Raw genomic sequence first — 20,621 nt, 5'->3', positions numbered from 1 at the left:
ACCAATCAAACACTCACAGCCAGTCAAGAGATCTGGGTTTGATCCATCACCGTTCTTTAGCCCACTCTGCCACCCCAGTTCAGACATGGCCATATGCAAATCAGTCTGACCCTGTGCCTCATGGGAACAGTCCAGCCCGAACTGCCAAGCCATGCCTTCCCTAGACCGGAAACAAGCTTCCTAGGACCGGTTTCTGGCATTTCAGCCGTCTTCAGCCAGGCTTGCTTGAATCCAGTGGCAAAGTGAGCAAGGGACTCACGTCTGAGCATACCCTGCCAATTTATGGCGCACAAAGTGGTACAAAAGGGGGTGGTGATGGACGGAGCATCAGAACCAATCAAACACTCACAGCCAGTCAAGAGATCTGGGTTTGATCCATCACCGTTCTTTAGCCCACTCTGCCACCCCAGTTCAGACATGGCCATATGCAAATCAGTCTGACCCTGTGCCTCATGGGAACAGTCCAGCCCGAACTGCCAAGCCATGCCTTCCCTGGACCGGAAACAAGCTTCCTAGGACCGGTTTCTGGCATTTCAGCCGTCTTCAGCCAGGCTTGCTTGAATCCAGTGGCAAAGTGAGCAAGGGACTCATGTCTGAGCATACCCTGCCAACTTATGGTGAACAAAAGGGGGTGGTGATGGACAGAGCATCAGAACCAATCAAACACTCACAGCCAGTCAAGAGATCTGGGTTTGATCCATCACCGTTCTTTAGCCCACTCTGCCACCCCAGTTCAGACATGGCCATATGCAAATCAGTCTGACCCTGTGCCTCATGGGAACAGTCCAGCCCGAACTGCCAAGCCATGCCTTCCCTGGACCGGAAACAAGCTTCCTAGGACCGGTTTCTGGCATTTCAGCCGCCTTCAGCCAGGCTTGCTTGAATCCAGTGGCAAAGTGAGCAAGGGACTCACGTCTGAGCATACCCTGCCAACTTATGGCGAACAAAGCGGTACAGAAGGGGGTGGTGATGGACGGAGCATAGAACCAATCAAACACTCACAGCCAGTCAAGAGATCTGGGTTTGATCCATCACCGTTCTTTAGCCCACTCTGCCACCCCAGTTCAGACATGGCCATATGCAAATCAGTCTGACCCTGTGCCTCATGGGAACAGTCCAGCCTGAACTGCCAAGCCATGGTTTCCCTGGACCGGAAACAAACTTCCTAGGACCGGTTTCTGGCATTTCAGCCGTCTTCAGCCAGGCTTGCTTGAATCCAGTGGCAAAGTGAGCAAGGGACTCACGTCTGAGCATACGCTGCCAACTTATGGTGAACAAAGCGGTACAGAAGGGGGTGGTGATGGACGGAGCATCAGAACCAATCAAACACTCACAGCCAGTCAAGAGATATGGGTTTGATCCATCACCGTTCTTTCGCCCACTCTGCCACCCCAGTTCAGACATGGCCATATGCAAATCAGTCTGACCCTGTGCCTCATGGGAACAGTCCAGCCCAAACTGTCAAGCCATGCCTTCCCTGGACCGGAAACAAGCTTCCTAGGACCGGTTACTGGCATTTCAGCCGTCTTCAGCCAGGCTTGCTTGAAACCAGTGGCAAAGTGAGCAAGGGACTCACGTCTGAGCATACCCTGCCAACTTATGGCGAACAAAGCGGTACAGAAGGGGGTGGTGATTGACGGAGCATCAGAACCAATCAAACACTCACAGCCAGTCAAGAGATCTGGGTTTGATCCATCACCGTTCTTTAGCCCACTCTGCCACCCCAGTTCAGACATGGCCATATGCAAATCAGTCTGACCCTGTGACTCAAGGGAACAGTCCAGCCCGAACTGCCAAGCCATGCCTTCCCTGGACCGGAAACAAGCTTCCTAGGACCGGTTTCTGGCATTTCAGCCGTCTTCAGCCAGGCTTTCTTGAATCCAGTGTCAAAGTGAGCAAGGGACTCACGTCTGAGCATACCCTGCCAACTTATGGCGAACAAGGCGATACAGAAGGGGGTGGTGATGGACGGAGCATCAGAACCAATCAAACACTCACAGCCAGTCAAGAGATCTGGGTTTGATCCATCACTGTTGTTTAGCCCACTCTGCCTCCCCAGTTCAGACATGGCCATATGCAAATCAGTCTGACCCTGTGCCTCATGGGAACAGTCCAGCCCGAACTGCCAAGCCATGCCTTCCCTAGACCGGAAACAAGCTTCCTAGGACCGGTTTCTCGCATTTCAGCCGTCTTCAGCCAGGCTTGCTTGAATCCAGTGGCAAAGTGAGCAAGGGACTCACGTCTGAGCATACCCTGCCAATTTATGGCGAACAAAGTGGTACAAAAGGGGGTGGTGATGGACGGAGCATCAGAACCAATCAAACACTCACAGCCAGTCAAGAGATCTGGGTTTGATCCATCACCGTTCTTTAGCCCACTCTGCCACCCCAGTTCAGACATGTCCATATGCAAATCAGTCTGACCCTGTGCCTCATGGGAACAGTCCAGCCCGATCTGCCAAGCCATGCCTTCCCTGGACCGGAAACAAGCTTCCTAGGACCGGTTTCTGGCATTTCAGCTGTCTTCAGCCAGGCTTGCTTGAATCCAGTGGCAAAGTGAGCAAGGAACTCACGTCTGAGCATACCCTGCCAACTTATGGCGAACAAAGTGGTACAGAAGGGGGTGGTGATGGACGGAACATCAAAACCAATCAAACACGCACAGCCAGTCAAGAGATCTGGGTTTGATCCATCACCGTTATTTAGCCCACTCTGCCACCCCAGTTCAGACATGGCCATATGCAAATCAGTCTGACCCTGTGCCTCATGGGAACAGTCCAGCCCAAACTGCCAAGCCATGCTTTCCCTGGACAGGAAACAAGCTTCCTAGGACCAGTTTTTGGCATTTCAGCCGTCTTCAGCCAGGCTTGCTTGAATCCAGTGGCAAAGTGAGCAAGGGACTCACGTCTGAGCATACCCTGCCAACTTATGGCGAACAAAGTGGTACAGAAGGGGGTGGTGATGGACGGAGCATCAGAACCAATCAAACACTCACAGCCAGTCAAGTGATCTGGGTTTGATCCATCACCGTTCTTTAGCCCACTCTGCCACCCCAGTTCAGACATGGCCATATGCAAATCAGTTTGACCCTGTGCCTCATGGGAACAGTCCAGCCCGAACTGCCAAGCCATGCCTTCCCTGGACCGGAAACAAGCTTCCTGGGACCGGTTTCTGGCATTTCAGCCGTCTTCAGCCAGGCTTGCTTGAAACTAGTGGCAAAGTGAGCAAGGGACTCACGTCTGAGCATACCCTGCCAACTTATGGCGAACAAAGCGGTACAGAAGGGGGTGGTGATGGACGGAGCATCAGAACCAATCAAACACTCACAGCCAGTCAAGAGATCTGGGTTTGATCCATCACCGTTCTTTAGCCCACTCTGCTACCCCAGTTCAGACATGGCCATATGCAAATCAGTCTGACCCTGTGCCTCATGGGAACAGTCCAGCCCGAACTGCCAAGCCATGCCTTCCCTGGACCGGAAACAAGCTTCCTAGGACCGGTTTCTGGCATTTCAGCCGTCTTCAGCCAGGCTTGCTTGAATCCAGTGTCAAAGTGAACAAGGGACTCACGTCTGAGCATACCCTGCCAACTTATGGCGAACAAGGCGATACAGAAGGGGGTGGTGATGGACGGAGCATCAGAACCAATCAAACACTCACAGCCAGTCAAGAGATCTGGGTTTGATCCATCACTGTTGTTTAGCCCACTCTGCCTCCCCAGTTCAGACATGGCCATATGCAAATCAGTCTGACCCTGTGCCTCATGGGAACAGTCCAGCCCGAACTGCCAAGCCATGCCTTCCCTAGACCGGAAACAAGCTTCCTAGGACCGGTTTCTCGCATTTCAGCCGTCTTCAGCCAGGCTTGCTTGAATCCAGTGGCAAAGTGAGCAAGGGACTCACGTCTGAGCATACCCTGCCAATTTATGGCGAACAAAGTGGTACAAAAGGGGGTGGTGATGGACGGAGCATCAGAACCAATCAAACACTCACAGCCAGTCAAGAGATCTGGGTTTGATCCATCACCGTTCTTTAGCCCACTCTGCCACCCCAGTTCAGACATGTCCATATGCAAATCAGTCTGACCCTGTGCCTCATGGGAACAGTCCAGCCCGATCTGCCAAGCCATGCCTTCCCTGGACCGGAAACAAGCTTCCTAGGACCGGTTTCTGGCATTTCAGCTGTCTTCAGCCAGGCTTGCTTGAATCCAGTGGCAAAGTGAGCAAGGGACTCACGTCTGAGCATACCCTGCCAACTTATGGCGAACAAAGTGGTACAGAAGGGGGTGGTGATAGACGGAACATCAAAACCAATCAAACACGCACAGCCAGTCAAGAGATCTGGGTTTGATCCATCACCGTTCTTTAGCCCACTCTGCCACCCCAGTTCAGACATGGCCATATGCAAATCAGTCTGACCCTGTGCCTCATGGGAACAGTCCAGCCCGATCTGCCAAGCCATGCCTTCCCTGGACCGGAAACAAGCTTCCTAGGACCGGTTTCCGGCATTTCAGCTGTCTTCAGCCAGGCTTGCTTGAATCCAGTGGCAAAGTGAGCAAGGAACTCACGTCTGAGCATACCCTGCCAACTTATGGCGAACAAAGTGGTACAGAAGGGGGTGGTGATGGACGGAACATCAAAACCAATCAAACACGCACAGCCAGTCAAGAGATCTGGGTTTGATCCATCACCGTTATTTAGCCCACTCTGCCACCCCAGTTCAGACATGGCCATATGCAAATCAGTCTGACCCTGTGCCTCATGGGAACAGTCCAGCCCAAACTGCCAAGCCATGCTTTCCCTGGACAGGAAACAAGCTTCCTAGGACCAGTTTTTGGCATTTCAGCCGTCTTCAGCCAGGCTTGCTTGAATCCAGTGGCAAAGTGAGCAAGGGACTCACGTCTGAGCATACCCTGCCAACTTATGGCGAACAAAGTGGTACAGAAGGGGGTGGTGATGGACGGAGCATCAGAACCAATCAAACACTCACAGCCAGTCAAGTGATCTGGGTTTGATCCATCACCGTTCTTTAGCCCACTCTGCCACCCCAGTTCAGACATGGCCATATGCAAATCAGTCTGACCCTGTGCCTCATGGGAACAGTCCAGCCCGAACTGCCAAGCCATGCCTTCCCTGGACCGGAAACAAGCTTCCTGGGACCGGTTTCTGGCATTTCAGCCGTCTTCAGCCAGGCTTGCTTGAAACTAGTGGCAAAGTGAGCAAGGGACTCACGTCTGAGCATACCCTGCCAATTTATGGCGAACAAAGCGGTACAGAAGGGGGTGGTGATGGACGGAGCATCAGAACCAATCAAACACTCACAGCCAGTCAAGAGATCTGGGTTTGATCCATCACCGTTCTTTAGCCCACTCTGCTACCCCAGTTCAGACATGGCCATATGCAAATCAGTCTGACCCTGTGCCTCATGGGAACAGTCCGGCCCGAACTGCCAAGCCATGCCTTCCCTGGACCGCAAACAAGCTTCCTAGGACCGGTTTCTGGCATTTCAGCCGTCTTCAGCCAGGCTTGCTTGAATCCAGTGTCAAAGTGAACAAGGGACTCACGTCTGAGCATACCCTGCCAACTTATGGCGAACAAGGCGATACAGAAGGGGGTGGTGATGGACGTAGCATCAGAACCAATCAAACACTCACAGCCAGTCAAGAGATCTGGGTTTGATCCATCACCGTTCTTTAGCCCACTCTGCCACCCCAGTTCAGACATGGCCATATGCAAATCAGTCTGACCCTGTGCCTCATGGGAACAGTCCAGCCCGAACTGCCAAGCCATGCCTTCCCTGGACCGGAAACAAGCTTCCTAGGACCGGTTTCTGGCATTTCAGCCGTCTTCAGCCAGGCTTGCTTCAATCCAGTGGCAAAGTGAGCAATGGATTCACATCTGAGCATACCCTGCCAACTTATGGCGAACAAAGCGGTACAGAAGGGGGTGGTGATGGACGGAGCATCAGAACCAATCAAACACTCACAGCCAGTCAAGAGATCTGGGTTTGATCCATCACCGTTCTTTAGCCCACTCTGCCACCCCAGATCAGACATGGCCATATGCAAATCAGTCTGACCCTGTGCCTCATGGGAACAGTCCAGCCCGAACTGCCAAGCCATGCCTTCCCTGGACCGGAAACAAGCTTCCTAGGACCGGTTTCTGGCATTTCAGCCGTCTTCAGCCAGGCTTGCTTGAATCCAGTCGCAAAGTGAGCATGGGACTCACGTCTGAGCATACCCTGCCAACTTATGGCGAACAAAGCGGTACAAAAGGGGGTGGTGATGGACGGAGCATCAGAACCAATCAAACACTCACAGCCAGTCAATAGATCTGGGTTTTATCCATCACCGTTCTTTAGCCCACTCTGCCGCCCCAGTTCAGACATGGCCATATGCAAATCAGTCTGACCCTGTGCCTCATAGGAACAGTCCATCCCGAACTGCCAAGCCATGCCTTCCCTGGACCGGAAACAAGTTTCCTAGGACCGGTTTCTGGCATTTCAGCAGTCTTCAGCCAGGCTTGCTTGAATCCAGTGGCAAAGTGAGCAAGGGACTCACGTCTGAGCATACCCTGCCAACTTATGGCGAACAAAGCGGTACAAAAGGGGGTGGTGATGGACGGAGCATCAGAACCAATCAAACACTCACAGCCAGTCAAGAGATCTGGGTTTGATCCATCACCGTTCTATAGCCCACTCTGCCACCCCAGTTCAGACATGGCCATATGCAAATCAGTCTGACCCTGTGACTCATGGGAACCGTCCAGCCCGAACTGCCAAGCCATGCCTTCCCTGGACCGGAAACAAGCTTCCTAGGACCGGTTTCTGGTATTTCAGCCGTCTTCAGCCAGGCTTGCTTGAATCCAGTGGCAAAGTGAGCAAGGGACTCACGTCTGAGCATACCCTGCCAACTTATGGCAAACAAAGCGGTACAAAAGGGGGTGGTGATGGACGGAGCATCAGAACCAATCAAACACTCACAGCCCGTCAAGAGATCTGGGTTTGATCCATCACCGTTCTTTAGCCCACTCTGCCACCCCAGTTCAGACATGGCCATATGCAAATCAGTCTGACTCTGTGCCTCATGGGAACAGTCCAGCCCGAACTGCCAAGCCAGGCCTTCCCTGGACCGGAAACAAGCTTCCTAGGACCGGTTTCTGGCATTTCAGCCGTCTTCAGCCAGGCTTGCTTGAATCCAGTGGCAAAGTGAGCAAGGGACTCATGTCTGAGCATACCCTGCCAACTTATGGTGAACAAAAGGGGGTGGTGATGGACAGAGCATCAGAACCAATCAAACACTCACAGCCAGTCAAGAGATCTGGGTTTGATCCATCACCGTTCTTTAGCCCACTCTGCCACCCCAGTTCAGACATGGCCATATGCAAATCAGTCTGACCCTGTGCCTCATGGGAACAGTCCAGCCCGAACTGCCAAGCCATGCCTTCCCTGGACCGGAAACAAGCTTCCTAGGACCGGTTTCTGACATTTCAGCTGTCTTCAGCCAGGCTTGCTTGAATCCAGTGGCAAAGTGAGCAAGGGACTCACGTCTGAGCATACCCTGCCAACTTATGGCGAACAAAGCGGTACAGAAGGGGGTGGTGATGGACGGAGCATCAGAACCAATCAAACACTCACAGCCAGTCAAGAGATCTGGGTTTGATCCATCACCGTTCTTTAGCCCACTCTGCCACCCCAGTTCAGACATGGCCATATGCAAATCAGTCTGACCCTGTGCCTCATGGGAACAGTCCAGCCCGAACTGCCAAGCCATGCCTTCCCTGGACCGGAAACAAGCTTCCTAGGACCGGTTTCTGGCATTTCAGCCGTCTTCAGCCAGGCTTGCTTCAATCCAGTGGCAAAGTGAGCAATGGATTCACATCTGAGCATACCCTGCCAACTTATGGCGAACAAAGCGGTACAGAAGGGGGTGGTGATGGACGGAGCATCAGAACCAATCAAACACTCACAGCCAGTCAAGAGATCTGGGTTTGATCCATCACCGTTCTTTAGCCCACTCTGCCACCCCAGATCAGACATGGCCATATGCAAATCAGTCTGACCCTGTGCCTCATGGGAACAGTCCAGCCCGAACTGCCAAACCATGCCTTCCCTGGACCGGAAACAAGCTTCCTAGGACCGGTTTCTGGCATTTCAGCCGTCTTCAGCCAGGCTTGCTTGAATCCAGTCGCAAAGTGAGCATGGGACTCACGTCTGAGCATACCCTGCCAACTTATGGCGAACAAAGCGGTACAAAAGGGGGTGGTGATGGACGGAGCATCAGAACCAATCAAACACTCACAGCCAGTCAATAGATCTGGGTTTTATCCATCACCGTTCTTTAGCCCACTCTGCCGCCCCAGTTCAGACATGGCCATATGCAAATCAGTCTGACCCTGTGCCTCATAGGAACAGTCCATCCCGAACTGCCAAGCCATGCCTTCCCTGGACCGGAAACAAGTTTCCTAGGACCGGTTTCTGGCATTTCAGCAGTCTTCAGCCAGGCTTGCTTGAATCCAGTGGCAAAGTGAGCAAGGGACTCACGTCTGAGCATACCCTGCCAACTTATGGCGAGCAAAGCGGTACAAAAGGGGGTGGTGATGGACGGAGCATCAGAACCAATCAAACACTCTCAGCCAGTCAAGAGATCTGGGTTTGATGCATCACCGTTCTTTAGCCCACTCTGCCACCCCAGTTCAGACATGGCCATATGCAAATCAGTCTGACCCTGTGACTCATGGGAACAGTCCAGCCCGAACTGCCAAGCCATGCCTTCCCTGGACCGGAAACAAGCTTCCTAGGACCGGTTTCTGGTATTTCAGCCGTCTTCAGCCAGGCTTGCTTGAATCCAGTGGCAAAGTGAGCAAGGGACTCACGTCTGAGCATACCCTGCCAACTTATGGCAAACAAAGCGGTACAGAAGGGGTGGTGATGGACGGAGCATCAGAAGCAATCAAACACTCACAGCCAGTCAAGAGATCTGGGTTTGATCCATCACCGTTCTTTAGCCCACTCTGCCACCCCAGTTCAGACATGGCCATATGCAAATCAGTCTGACCCTGTGCCTCATGGGAACAGTCCAGTCCGAACTGCCAAGCCATGCCTTCCCTGGACCGGAAACAAGCTTCCTAGGACCGGTTTCTGGCATTTCAGCCGTCTTCAGCCAGGCTTGCTTGAATCCAGTGGCAAAGTGAGCAAGGGACTCACGTCTGAGCATACCCTGCCAACTTATGGCAAACAAAGCGGTACAAAAGGGGGTGGTGATGGACGGAGCATCAGAAGCAATCAAACACTCACAGCCCGTCAAGAGATCTGGGTTTGATCCATCACCGTTCTTTAGCCCACTCTGCCACCCCAGTTCAGACATGGCCATATGCAAATCAGTCTGACTCTGTGCCTCATGGGAACAGTCCAGCCCGAACTGCCAAGCCATGCCTTCCCTGGACCGGAAACAAGCTTCCTAGGACCGGTTTCTGGCATTTCAGCCGTCTTCAGCCAGGCTTGCTTGAATCCAGTGGCAAAGTGAGCAAGGGACTCATGTCTGAGCATACCCTGCCAACTTATGGTGAACAAAAGGGGGTGGTGATGGACAGAGCATCAGAACCAATCAAACACTCACAGCCAGTCAAGAGATCTGGGTTTGATCCATCACCGTTCTTTAGCCCACTCTGCCACCCCAGTTCAGACATGGCCATATGCAAATCAGTCTGACCCTGTGCCTCATGGGAACAGTCCAGCCCGAACTGCCAAGCCATGCCTTCCCTGGACCGGAAACAAGCTTCCTAGGACCGGTTTCTGGCATATCAGCCGTCTTCAGCCAGGCTTGCTTGAATCCAGTGGCAAAGTGAGCAAGGGACTCACGTCTGAGCATACCCTGCCAACTTATGGCGAACAAAGTGGTACAAAAGGGGGTAGTGATGGACGGAGCATCAGAACCAATCAAACACTCACAGACAGTCAAGAGATCTGGGTTTGATCCATCACCGTTCTTTAGCCCGCTCTGCCACCCCAGTTCAGACATGGCCATATGCAAATCAGTCTGACCCTGTGCCTCATGGGAACAGTCCAGCCCGAACTGCCAAGCCATGCCTTCCCTGGACCGGAAACAAGCTTCCTAGGACCGGTTTCTGGCATTTCAGCCGTCTTCAGCCAGGCTTGCTTGAATCCAGTGGCAAAGTGAGCAAGGGACTCACGTCTGAGCATACCCTGCCAATTTATGGCGAACAAAGTGGTACAAAAGGGGGTGGTGATGGACGGAGCATCAGAACCAATCAAACACTCACAGCCAGTCAAGAGATCTGGGTTTGATCCATCACCATTCTTTAGCCCACTCTGCCACCCCAGTTCAGACATGGCCATATGCAAATCAGTCTGACCCTGTGCCTCATGGGAACAGTCCAGCCCGAACTGCCAAGCCATGCCTTCCCTGGACCGGAAACAAGCTTCCTAGGACTGGTTTCTGGCATTTCAGCTGTCTTCAGCCAGGCTTGCTTGAGTCCAGTGGCAAAGTGAGCAAGGGACTCACGTCTGAGCATACCCTGCCAACTTATGGCGAACAAAGTGGTACAGAAGTGGGTGGTGATGGACGGAGCATCAGAACCAATCAAACACTCACAGCCAGTCAAGAGATCTGGGTTTGATCCATCACCGTTCTTTAGCCCACTCTGCCACCCCAGTTCAGACATGGCCATATGCAAATCAGTCTGACCCTGTGCCTCATGGGAACAGTCCAGCCCGAACTGCCAAGCCATGCCTTCCCTGGACCGGAAACAAGCTTCCTAGGACCAGTTTCTGGCATTTTAGCCGTCTTCAGCCAGGCTTGCTTGAATCCAGTGGCAAAGTGAGCAAGGGACTCACGTCTGAGCATACCCTGCCAACTTATGGCGAACAAAGTGGTACAGAAGGGGGTGGTGATGGACAGAGCATCAGAACCAATCAAACACTCACAGCCAGTCAAGAGATCTGGGTTTGATCCATCACCGTTCTTTAGCCCACTCTGCCACCCCAGTTCAGACATGGCCATATGCAAATCAGTCTGACCCTGTGCCTCATGGGAACAGTCCAGCCCGAACTGCCAAGCCATGCCTTCCCTGGACTGGAAACAAGCTTCCTAGGACCGGTTTCTGGCATTTCAGCCGTCTTCAGCCAGGCTTGCTTGAATCCAGTGGCAAAGTGAGCAAGGGACTCACGTCTGAGCATACCCTGCCAACTTATGGCGAACAAAGTGGTACAAAAGGGGGTGGTGATGGACGGAGCATCAGAACCAATCAAACACTCACAGCCAGTCAAGAGATATGGGTTTGATCCATCACCGTTCTTTCGCCCACTCTGCCACCCCAGTTCAGACATGGCCATATGCAAATCAGTCTGACCCTGTGCCTCATGGGAACAGTCCAGCCCGAACTGCCAAGCCATGCCTTCCCTGGACCGGAAACAAGCTTCCTAGGACTGGTTTCTGGCATTTCAGCCGTCTTCAGCCAGGCTTGCTTGAAACCAGTGGCAAAGTGAGCAAGGGACTCACGTCTGAGCATACCCTGCCAACTTATGGCGAACAAAGTGGTACAGAAGGGGGTGGTGATGGACGGAGCATCAGAACCAATCAAACACTCACAGCCAGTCAAGAGATCTGGGTTTGATCCATCACCGTTCTTTAGCCCACTCTGCCACCCCAGTTCAGACATGGCCAGATGCAAATCAGTCTGACCCTGTGCCTCATGGGAACAGTCCAGCCCGAACTGCCAAGCCATGCCTTCCCTGGACCGGAAACAAGCTTCCTAGGACCGGTTTCTGGCATTTCAGCCGTCTTCAGCCAGGCTTGCTTGAATCCAGTGGCAAAGTGAGCAAGGGACTCACGTCTGAGCATACCCTGCCAACTTATGGCGAACAAAGCGGTACAGAAGGGGTGGTGATGGACGGAGCATCAGAAGCAATCAAACACTCACAGCCAGTCAAGAGATCTGGGTTTGATCCATCACCGTTCTTTAGCCCACTCTGCCACCCCAGTTCAGACATGGCCATATGCAAATCAGTCTGACCCTGTGCCTCATGGGAACAGTCCAGCCCGAACTGCCAAGCCATGCCTTCCCTGGACCGGAAACAAGCTTCCTAGGACCGGTTTCTGACATTTCAGCTGTCTTCAGCCAGGCTTGCTTGAATCCAGTGGCAAAGTGAGCAAGGGACTCACGTCTGAGCATACCCTGCCAACTTATGGCGAACAAAGCGGTACAGAAGGGGGTGGTGATGGACGGAGCATCAGAACCAATCAAACACTCACAGCCAGTCACGAGATCTGGGTTTGATCCATCACCGTTCTTTAGCCCACTCTGCCACCCCAGTTCAGACATGGCCATATGCAAATCAGTCTGACCCTGTGCCTCATGGGAACAGTCCAGCCCAAACTGCCAAGCCATGCTTTCCCTGGACAGGAAACAAGCTTCCTAGGACCAGTTTTTGGCATTTCAGCCGTCTTCAGCCAGGCTTGCTTGAATCCAGTGGCAAAGTGAGCAAGGGACTCACGTCTGAGCATACCCTGCCAACTTATGGCGAACAAAGTGGTACAGAAGGGGGTGGTGATGGACGGAGCATCAGAACCAATCAAACACTCACAGCCAGTCAAGTGATCTGGGTTTGATCCATCACCGTTCTTTAGCCCACTCTGCCACCCCAGTTCAGACATGGCCATATGCAAATCAGTCTGACCCTGTGCCTCATGGGAACAGTCCAGCCCGAACTGCCAAGCCATGCCTTCCCTGGACCGGAAACAAGCTTCCTGGGACCGGTTTCTGGCATTTCAGCCGTCTTCAGCCAGGCTTGCTTGAAACTAGTGGCAAAGTGAGCAAGGGACTCACGTCTGAGCATACCCTGCCAATTTATGGCGAACAAAGCGGTACAGAAGGGGGTGGTGATGGACGGAGCATCAGAACCAATCAAACACTCACAGCCAGTCAAGAGATCTGGGTTTGATCCATCACCGTTCTTTAGCCCACTCTGCTACCCCAGTTCAGACATGGCCATATGCAAATCAGTCTGACCCTGTGCCTCATGGGAACAGTCCGGCCCGAACTGCCAAGCCATGCCTTCCCTGGACCGCAAACAAGCTTCCTAGGACTGGTTTCTGGCATTTCAGCCGTCTTCAGCCAGGCTTGCTTGAATCCAGTGTCAAAGTGAACAAGGGACTCACGTCTGAGCATACCCTGCCAACTTATGGCGAACAAGGCGATACAGAAGGGGGTGGTGATGGACGTAGCATCAGAACCAATCAAACACTCACAGCCAGTCAAGAGATCTGGGTTTGATCCATCACCGTTCTTTAGCCCACTCTGCCACCCCAGTTCAGACATGGCCATATGCAAATCAGTCTGACCCTGTGCCTCATGGGAACAGTCCAGCCCGAACTGCCAAGCCATGCCTTCCCTGGACCGGAAACAAGCTTCCTAGGACCGGTTTCTGGCATTTCAGCCGTCTTCAGCCAGGCTTGCTTCAATCCAGTGGCAAAGTGAGCAATGGATTCACATCTGAGCATACCCTGCCAACTTATGGCGAACAAAGCGGTACAGAAGGGGGTGGTGATGGACGGAGCATCAGAACCAATCAAACACTCACAGCCAGTCAAGAGATCTGGGTTTGATCCATCACCGTTCTTTAGCCCACTCTGCCACCCCAGATCAGACATGGCCATATGCAAATCAGTCTGACCCTGTGCCTCATGGGAACAGTCCAGCCCGAACTGCCAAGCCATGCCTTCCCTGGACCGGAAACAAGCTTCCTAGGACCGGTTTCTGGCATTTCAGCCGTCTTCAGCCAGGCTTGCTTGAATCCAGTCGCAAAGTGAGCATGGGACTCACGTCTGAGCATACCCTGCCAACTTATGGCGAACAAAGCGGTACAAAAGGGGGTGGTGATGGACGGAGCATCAGAACCAATCAAACACTCACAGCCAGTCAATAGATCTGGGTTTTATCCATCACCGTTCTTTAGCCCACTCTGCCGCCCCAGTTCAGACATGGCCATATGCAAATCAGTCTGACCCTGTGCCTCATAGGAACAGTCCATCCCGAACTGCCAAGCCATGCCTTCCCTGGACCGGAAACAAGTTTCCTAGGACCGGTTTCTGGCATTTCAGCAGTCTTCAGCCAGGCTTGCTTGAATCCAGTGGCAAAGTGAGCAAGGGACTCACGTCTGAGCATACCCTGCCAACTTATGGCGAACAAAGCGGTACAAAAGGGGGTGGTGATGGACGGAGCATCAGAACCAATCAAACACTCACAGCCAGTCAAGAGATCTGGGTTTGATCCATCACCGTTCTATAGCCCACTCTGCCACCCCAGTTCAGACATGGCCATATGCAAATCAGTCTGACCCTGTGACTCATGGGAACCGTCCAGCCCGAACTGCCAAGCCATGCCTTCCCTGGACCGGAAACAAGCTTCCTAGGACCGGTTTCTGGTATTTCAGCCGTCTTCAGCCAGGCTTGCTTGAATCCAGTGGCAAAGTGAGCAAGGGACTCACGTCTGAGCATACCCTGCCAACTTATGGCAAACAAAGCGGTACAAAAGGGGGTGGTGATGGACGGAGCATCAGAACCAATCAAACACTCACAGCCCGTCAAGAGATCTGGGTTTGATCCATCACCGTTCTTTAGCCCACTCTGCCACCCCAGTTCAGACATGGCCATATGCAAATCAGTCTGACTCTGTGCCTCATGGGAACAGTCCAGCCCGAACTGCCAAGCCAGGCCTTCCCTGGACCGGAAACAAGCTTCCTAGGACCGGTTTCTGGCATTTCAGCCGTCTTCAGCCAGGCTTGCTTGAATCCAGTGGCAAAGTGAGCAAGGGACTCATGTCTGAGCATACCCTGCCAACTTATGGTGAACAAAAGGGGGTGGTGATGGACAGAGCATCAGAACCAATCAAACACTCACAGCCAGTCAAGAGATCTGGGTTTGATCCATCACCGTTCTTTAGCCCACTCTGCCACCCCAGTTCAGACATGGCCATATGCAAATCAGTCTGACCCTGTGCCTCATGGGAACAGTCCAGCCCGAACTGCCAAGCCATGCCTTCCCTGGACCGGAAACAAGCTTCCTAGGACCGGTTTCTGACATTTCAGCTGTCTTCAGCCAGGCTTGCTTGAATCCAGTGGCAAAGTGAGCAAGGGACTCACGTCTGAGCATACCCTGCCAACTTATGGCGAACAAAGCGGTACAGAAGGGGGTGGTGATGGACGGAGCATCAGAACCAATCAAACACTCACAGCCAGTCAAGAGATCTGGGTTTGATCCATCACCGTTCTTTAGCCCACTCTGCCACCCCAGTTCAGACATGGCCATATGCAAATCAGTCTGACCCTGTGCCTCATGGGAACAGTCCAGCCCGAACTGCCAAGCCATGCCTTCCCTGGACCGGAAACAAGCTTCCTAGGACCGGTTTCTGGCATTTCAGCCGTCTTCAGCCAGGCTTGCTTCAATCCAGTGGCAAAGTGAGCAATGGATTCACATCTGAGCATACCCTGCCAACTTATGGCGAACAAAGCGGTACAGAAGGGGGTGGTGATGGACGGAGCATCAGAACCAATCAAACACTCACAGCCAGTCAAGAGATCTGGGTTTGATCCATCACCGTTCTTTAGCCCACTCTGCCACCCCAGATCAGACATGGCCATATGCAAATCAGTCTGACCCTGTGCCTCATGGGAACAGTCCAGCCCGAACTGCCAAACCATGCCTTCCCTGGACCGGAAACAAGCTTCCTAGGACCGGTTGCTGGCATTTCAGCCGTCTTCAGCCAGGCTTGCTTGAATCCAGTCGCAAAGTGAGCATGGGACTCACGTCTGAGCATACCCTGCCAACTTATGGCGAACAAAGCGGTACAAAAGGGGGTGGTGATGGACGGAGCATCAGAACCAATCAAACACTCACAGCCAGTCAATAGATCTGGGTTTTATCCATCACCGTTCTTTAGCCCACTCTGCCGCCCCAGTTCAGACATGGCCATATGCAAATCAGTCTGACCCTGTGCCTCATAGGAACAGTCCATCCCGAACTGCCAAGCCATGCCTTCCCTGGACCGGAAACAAGTTTCCTAGGACCGGTTTCTGGCATTTCAGCAGTCTTCAGCCAGGCTTGCTTGAATCCAGTGGCAAAGTGAGCAAGGGACTCACGTCTGAGCATACCCTGCCAACTTATGGCGAGCAAAGCGGTACAAAAGGGGGTGGTGATGGACGGAGCATCAGAACCAATCAAACACTCTCAGCCAGTCAAGAGATCTGGGTTTGATGCATCACCGTTCTTTAGCCCACTCTGCCACCCCAGTTCAGACATGGCCATATGCAAATCAGTCTGACCCTGTGACTCATGGGAACAGTCCAGCCCGAACTGCCAAGCCATGCCTTCCCTGGACCGGAAACAAGCTTCCTAGGACCGGTTTCTGGTATTTCAGCCGTCTTCAGCCAGGCTTGCTTGAATCCAGTGGCAAAGTGAGCAAGGGACTCACGTCTGAGCATACCCTGCCAACTTATGGCAAACAAAGCGGTACAGAAGGGGTGGTGATGGACGGAGCATCAGAAGCAATCAAACACTCACAGCCAGTCAAGAGATCTGGGTTTGATCCATCACCGTTCTTTAGCCCACTCTGCCACCACAGTTCAGACATGGCCATATGCAAATCAGTCTGACCCTCTGCCTCATGGGAACAGTCCAGTCCGAACTGCCAAGCCATGCCTTCCCTGGACCGGAAACAAGCTTCCTAGGACCGGTTTCTGGCATTTCAGCCGTCTTCAGCCAGGCTTGCTTGAATCCAGTGGCAAAGTGAGCAAGGGACTCACGTCTGAGCATACCCTGCCAACTTATGGCAAACAAAGCGGTACAAAAGGGGGTGGTGATGGACGGAGCATCAGAAGCAATCAAACACTCACAGCCCGTCAAGAGATCTGGGTTTGATCCATCACCGTTCTTTAGCCCACTCTGCCACCCCAGTTCAGACATGGCCATATGCAAATCAGTCTGACTCTGTGCCTCATGGGAACAGTCCAGCCCGAACTGCCAAGCCATGCCTTCCCTGGACCGGAAACAAGCTTCCTAGGACCGGTTTCTGGCATTTCAGCCGTCTTCAGCCAGGCTTGCTTGAATCCAGTGGCAAAGTGAGCAAGGGACTCATGTCTGAGCATACCCTGCCAACTTATGGTGAACAAAAGGGGGTGGTGATGGACAGAGCATCAGAACCAATCAAACACTCACAGCCAGTCAAGAGATCTGGGTTTGATCCATCACCGTTCTTTAGCCCACTCTGCCACCCCAGTTCAGACATGGCCATATGCAAATCAGTCTGACCCTGTGCCTCATGGGAACAGTCCAGCCCGAACTGCCAAGCCATGCCTTCCCTGGACCGGAAACAAGCTTCCTAGGACCGGTTTCTGGCATATCAGCCGTCTTCAGCCAGGCTTGCTTGAATCCAGTGGCAAAGTGAGCAAGGGACTCACGTCTGAGCATACCCTGCCAACTTATGGCGAACAAAGTGGTACAAAAGGGGGTAGTGATGGACGGAGCATCAGAACCAATCAAACACTCACAGACAGTCAAGAGATCTGGGTTTGATCCATCACCGTTCTTTAGCCCGCTCTGCCACCCCAGTTCAGACATGGCCATATGCAAATCAGTCTGACCCTGTGCCTCATGGGAACAGTCCAGCCCGAACTGCCAAGCCATGCCTTCCCTGGACCGGAAACAAGCTTCCTAGGACCGGTTTCTGGCATTTCAGCCGTCTTCAGCCAGGCTTGCTTGAATCCAGTGGCAAAGTGAGCAAGGGACTCACGTCTGAGCATACCCTGCCAATTTATGGCGAACAAAGTGGTACAAAAGGGGGTGGTGATGGACGGAGCATCAGAACCAATCAAACACTCACAGCCAGTCAAGAGATCTGGGTTTGATCCATCACCATTCTTTAGCCCACTCTGCCACCCCAGTTCAGACATGGCCATATGCAAATCAGTCTGACCCTGTGCCTCATGGGAACAGTCCAGCCCGAACTGCCAAGCCATGCCTTCCCTGGACCGGAAACAAGCTTCCTAGGACTGGTTTCTGGCATTTCAGCTGTCTTCAGCCAGGCTTGCTTGAGTCCAGTGGCAAAGTGAGCAAGGGACTCACGTCTGAGCATACCCTGCCAACTTATGGTGAACAAAGTGGTACAGAAGTGGGTGGTGATGGACGGAGCATCAGAACCAATCAAACACTCACAGCCAGTCAAGAGATCTGGGTTTGATCCATCACCGTTCTTTAGCCCACTCTGCCACCCCAGTTCAGACATGGCCATATGCAAATCAGTCTGACCCTGTGCCTCATGGGAACAGTCCAGCCCGAACTGCCAAGCAATGCCTTCCCTGGACCGGAAACAAGCTTCCTAGGACCAGTTTCTGGCATTTTAGCCGTCTTCAGCCAGGCTTGCTTGAATCCAGTGGCAAAGTGAGCAAGGGACTCACGTCTGAGCATACCCTGCCAACTTATGGCGAACAAAGTGGTACAGAAGGGGGTGGTGATGGACAGAGCATCAGAACCAATCAAACACTCACAGCCAGTCAAGAGATCTGGGTTTGATCCATCACCGTTCTTTAGCCCACTCTGCCACCCCAGTTCAGACATGGCCATATGCAAATCAGTCTGACCCTGTGCCTCATGGGAACAGTCCAGCCCGAACTGCCAAGCCATGCCTTCCCTGGACTGGAAACAAGCTTCCTAGGACCGGTTTCTGGCATTTCAGCCGTCTTCAGCCAGGCTTGCTTGAATCCAGTGGCAAAGTGAGCAAGGGACTCACGTCTGAGCATACCCTGCCAACTTATGGCGAACAAAGTGGTACAAAAGGGGGTGGTGATGGACGGAGCATCAGAACCAATCAAACACTCACAGCCAGTCAAGAGATATGGGTTTGATCCATCACCGTTCTTTCGCCCACTCTGCCACCCCAGTTCAGACATGGCCATATGCAAATCAGTCTGACCCTGTGCCTCATGGGAACAGTCCAGCCCGAACTGCCAAGCCATGCCTTCCCTGGACCGGAAACAAGCTTCCTAGGACTGGTTTCTGGCATTTCAGCCGTCTTCAGCCAGGCTTGCTTGAAACCAGTGGCAAAGTGAGCAAGGGACTCACGTCTGAGCATACCCTGCCAACTTATGGCGAACAAAGTGGTACAGAAGGGGGTGGTGATGGACGGAGCATCAGAACCAATCAAACACTCACAGCCAGTCAAGAGATCTGGGTTTGATCCATCACCGTTCTTTAGCCCACTCTGCCACCCCAGTTCAGACATGGCCAGATGCAAATCAGTCTGACCCTGTGCCTCATGGGAACAGTCCAGCCCGAACTGCCAAGCCATGCCTTCCCTGGACCGGAAACAAGCTTCCTAGGACCGGTTTCTGGCATTTCAGCCGTCTTCAGCCAGGCTTGCTTGAATCCAGTGGCAAAGTGAGCAAGGGACTCACGTCTGAGCATACCCTGCCAACTTATGGCGAACAAAGCGGTACAGAAGGGGTGGTGATGGACGGAGCATCAGAAGCAATCAAACACTCACAGCCAGTCAAGAGATCTGGGTTTGATCCATCACCGTTCTTTAGCCCACTCTGCCACCCCAGTTCAGACATGGCCATATGCAAATCAGTCTGACCCTGTGCCTCATGGGAACAGTCCAGCCCGAACTGCCAAGCCATGCCTTCCCTGGACCGGAAACAAGCTTCCTAGGACCGGTTTCTGACATTTCAGCTGTCTTCAGCCAGGCTTGCTTGAATCCAGTGGCAAAGTGAGCAAGGGACTCACGTCTGAGCATACCCTGCCAACTTATGGCGAACAAAGCGGTACAGAAGGGGGTGGTGATGGACGGAGCATCAGAACCAATCAAACACTCACAGCCAGTCACGAGATCTGGGTTTGATCCATCACCGTTCTTTAGCCCACTCTGCCACCCCAGTTCAGACATGGCCATATGCAAATCAGTCTGACCCTGTGCCTCATGGGAACAGTCCATCCCGAACTGCCAAGCCATGCCTTCCCTGGACCGGAAACAAGTTTCCTAGGACCGGTTTCTGGCATTTCAGCAGTCTTCAGCCAGGCTTGCTTGAATCCAGTGGCAAAGTGAGCAAGGGACTCACGTCTGAGCATACCCTGCCAACTTATGGCGAACAAAGCGGTACAAAAGGGGGTGGTGATGGACGGAGCATCAGAACCAATCAAACACTCACAGCCAGTCAAGAGATCTGGGTTTGATCCATCACCGTTCTTTAGCCCACTCTGCCACCCCAGTTCAGACATGGCCATATGCAAATCAGTCTGACCCTGTGACTCAAGGGAACAGTCCAGCCCGAACTGCCAAGCCATGCCTTCCCTGGACCGGAAACAAGCTTCCTAGGACCGGTTTCTGGTATTTCAGCCGTCTTCAGCCAGGCTTGCTTGAATCCAGTGGCAAAGTGAGCAAGGGACTCACGTCTGAGCATACCCTGCCAACTTATGGCAAACAAAGCGGTACAGAAGGGGTGGTGATGGACGGAGCATCAGAAGCAATCAAACACTCACAGCCAGTCAAGAGATCTGGGTTTGATCCATCACCGTTCTTTAGCCCACTCTGCCACCCCAGTTCAGACATGGCCAT

The sequence above is a fragment of the Triturus cristatus genome, chromosome 1_1 (assembly GCF_964204655.1).
Source record: "Triturus cristatus chromosome 1_1, aTriCri1.1, whole genome shotgun sequence".
In the NCBI taxonomy this organism is placed as follows: domain Eukaryota; kingdom Metazoa; phylum Chordata; class Amphibia; order Caudata; family Salamandridae; genus Triturus; species Triturus cristatus.
Note: the sequence above shows the minus strand (reverse complement) of the source record.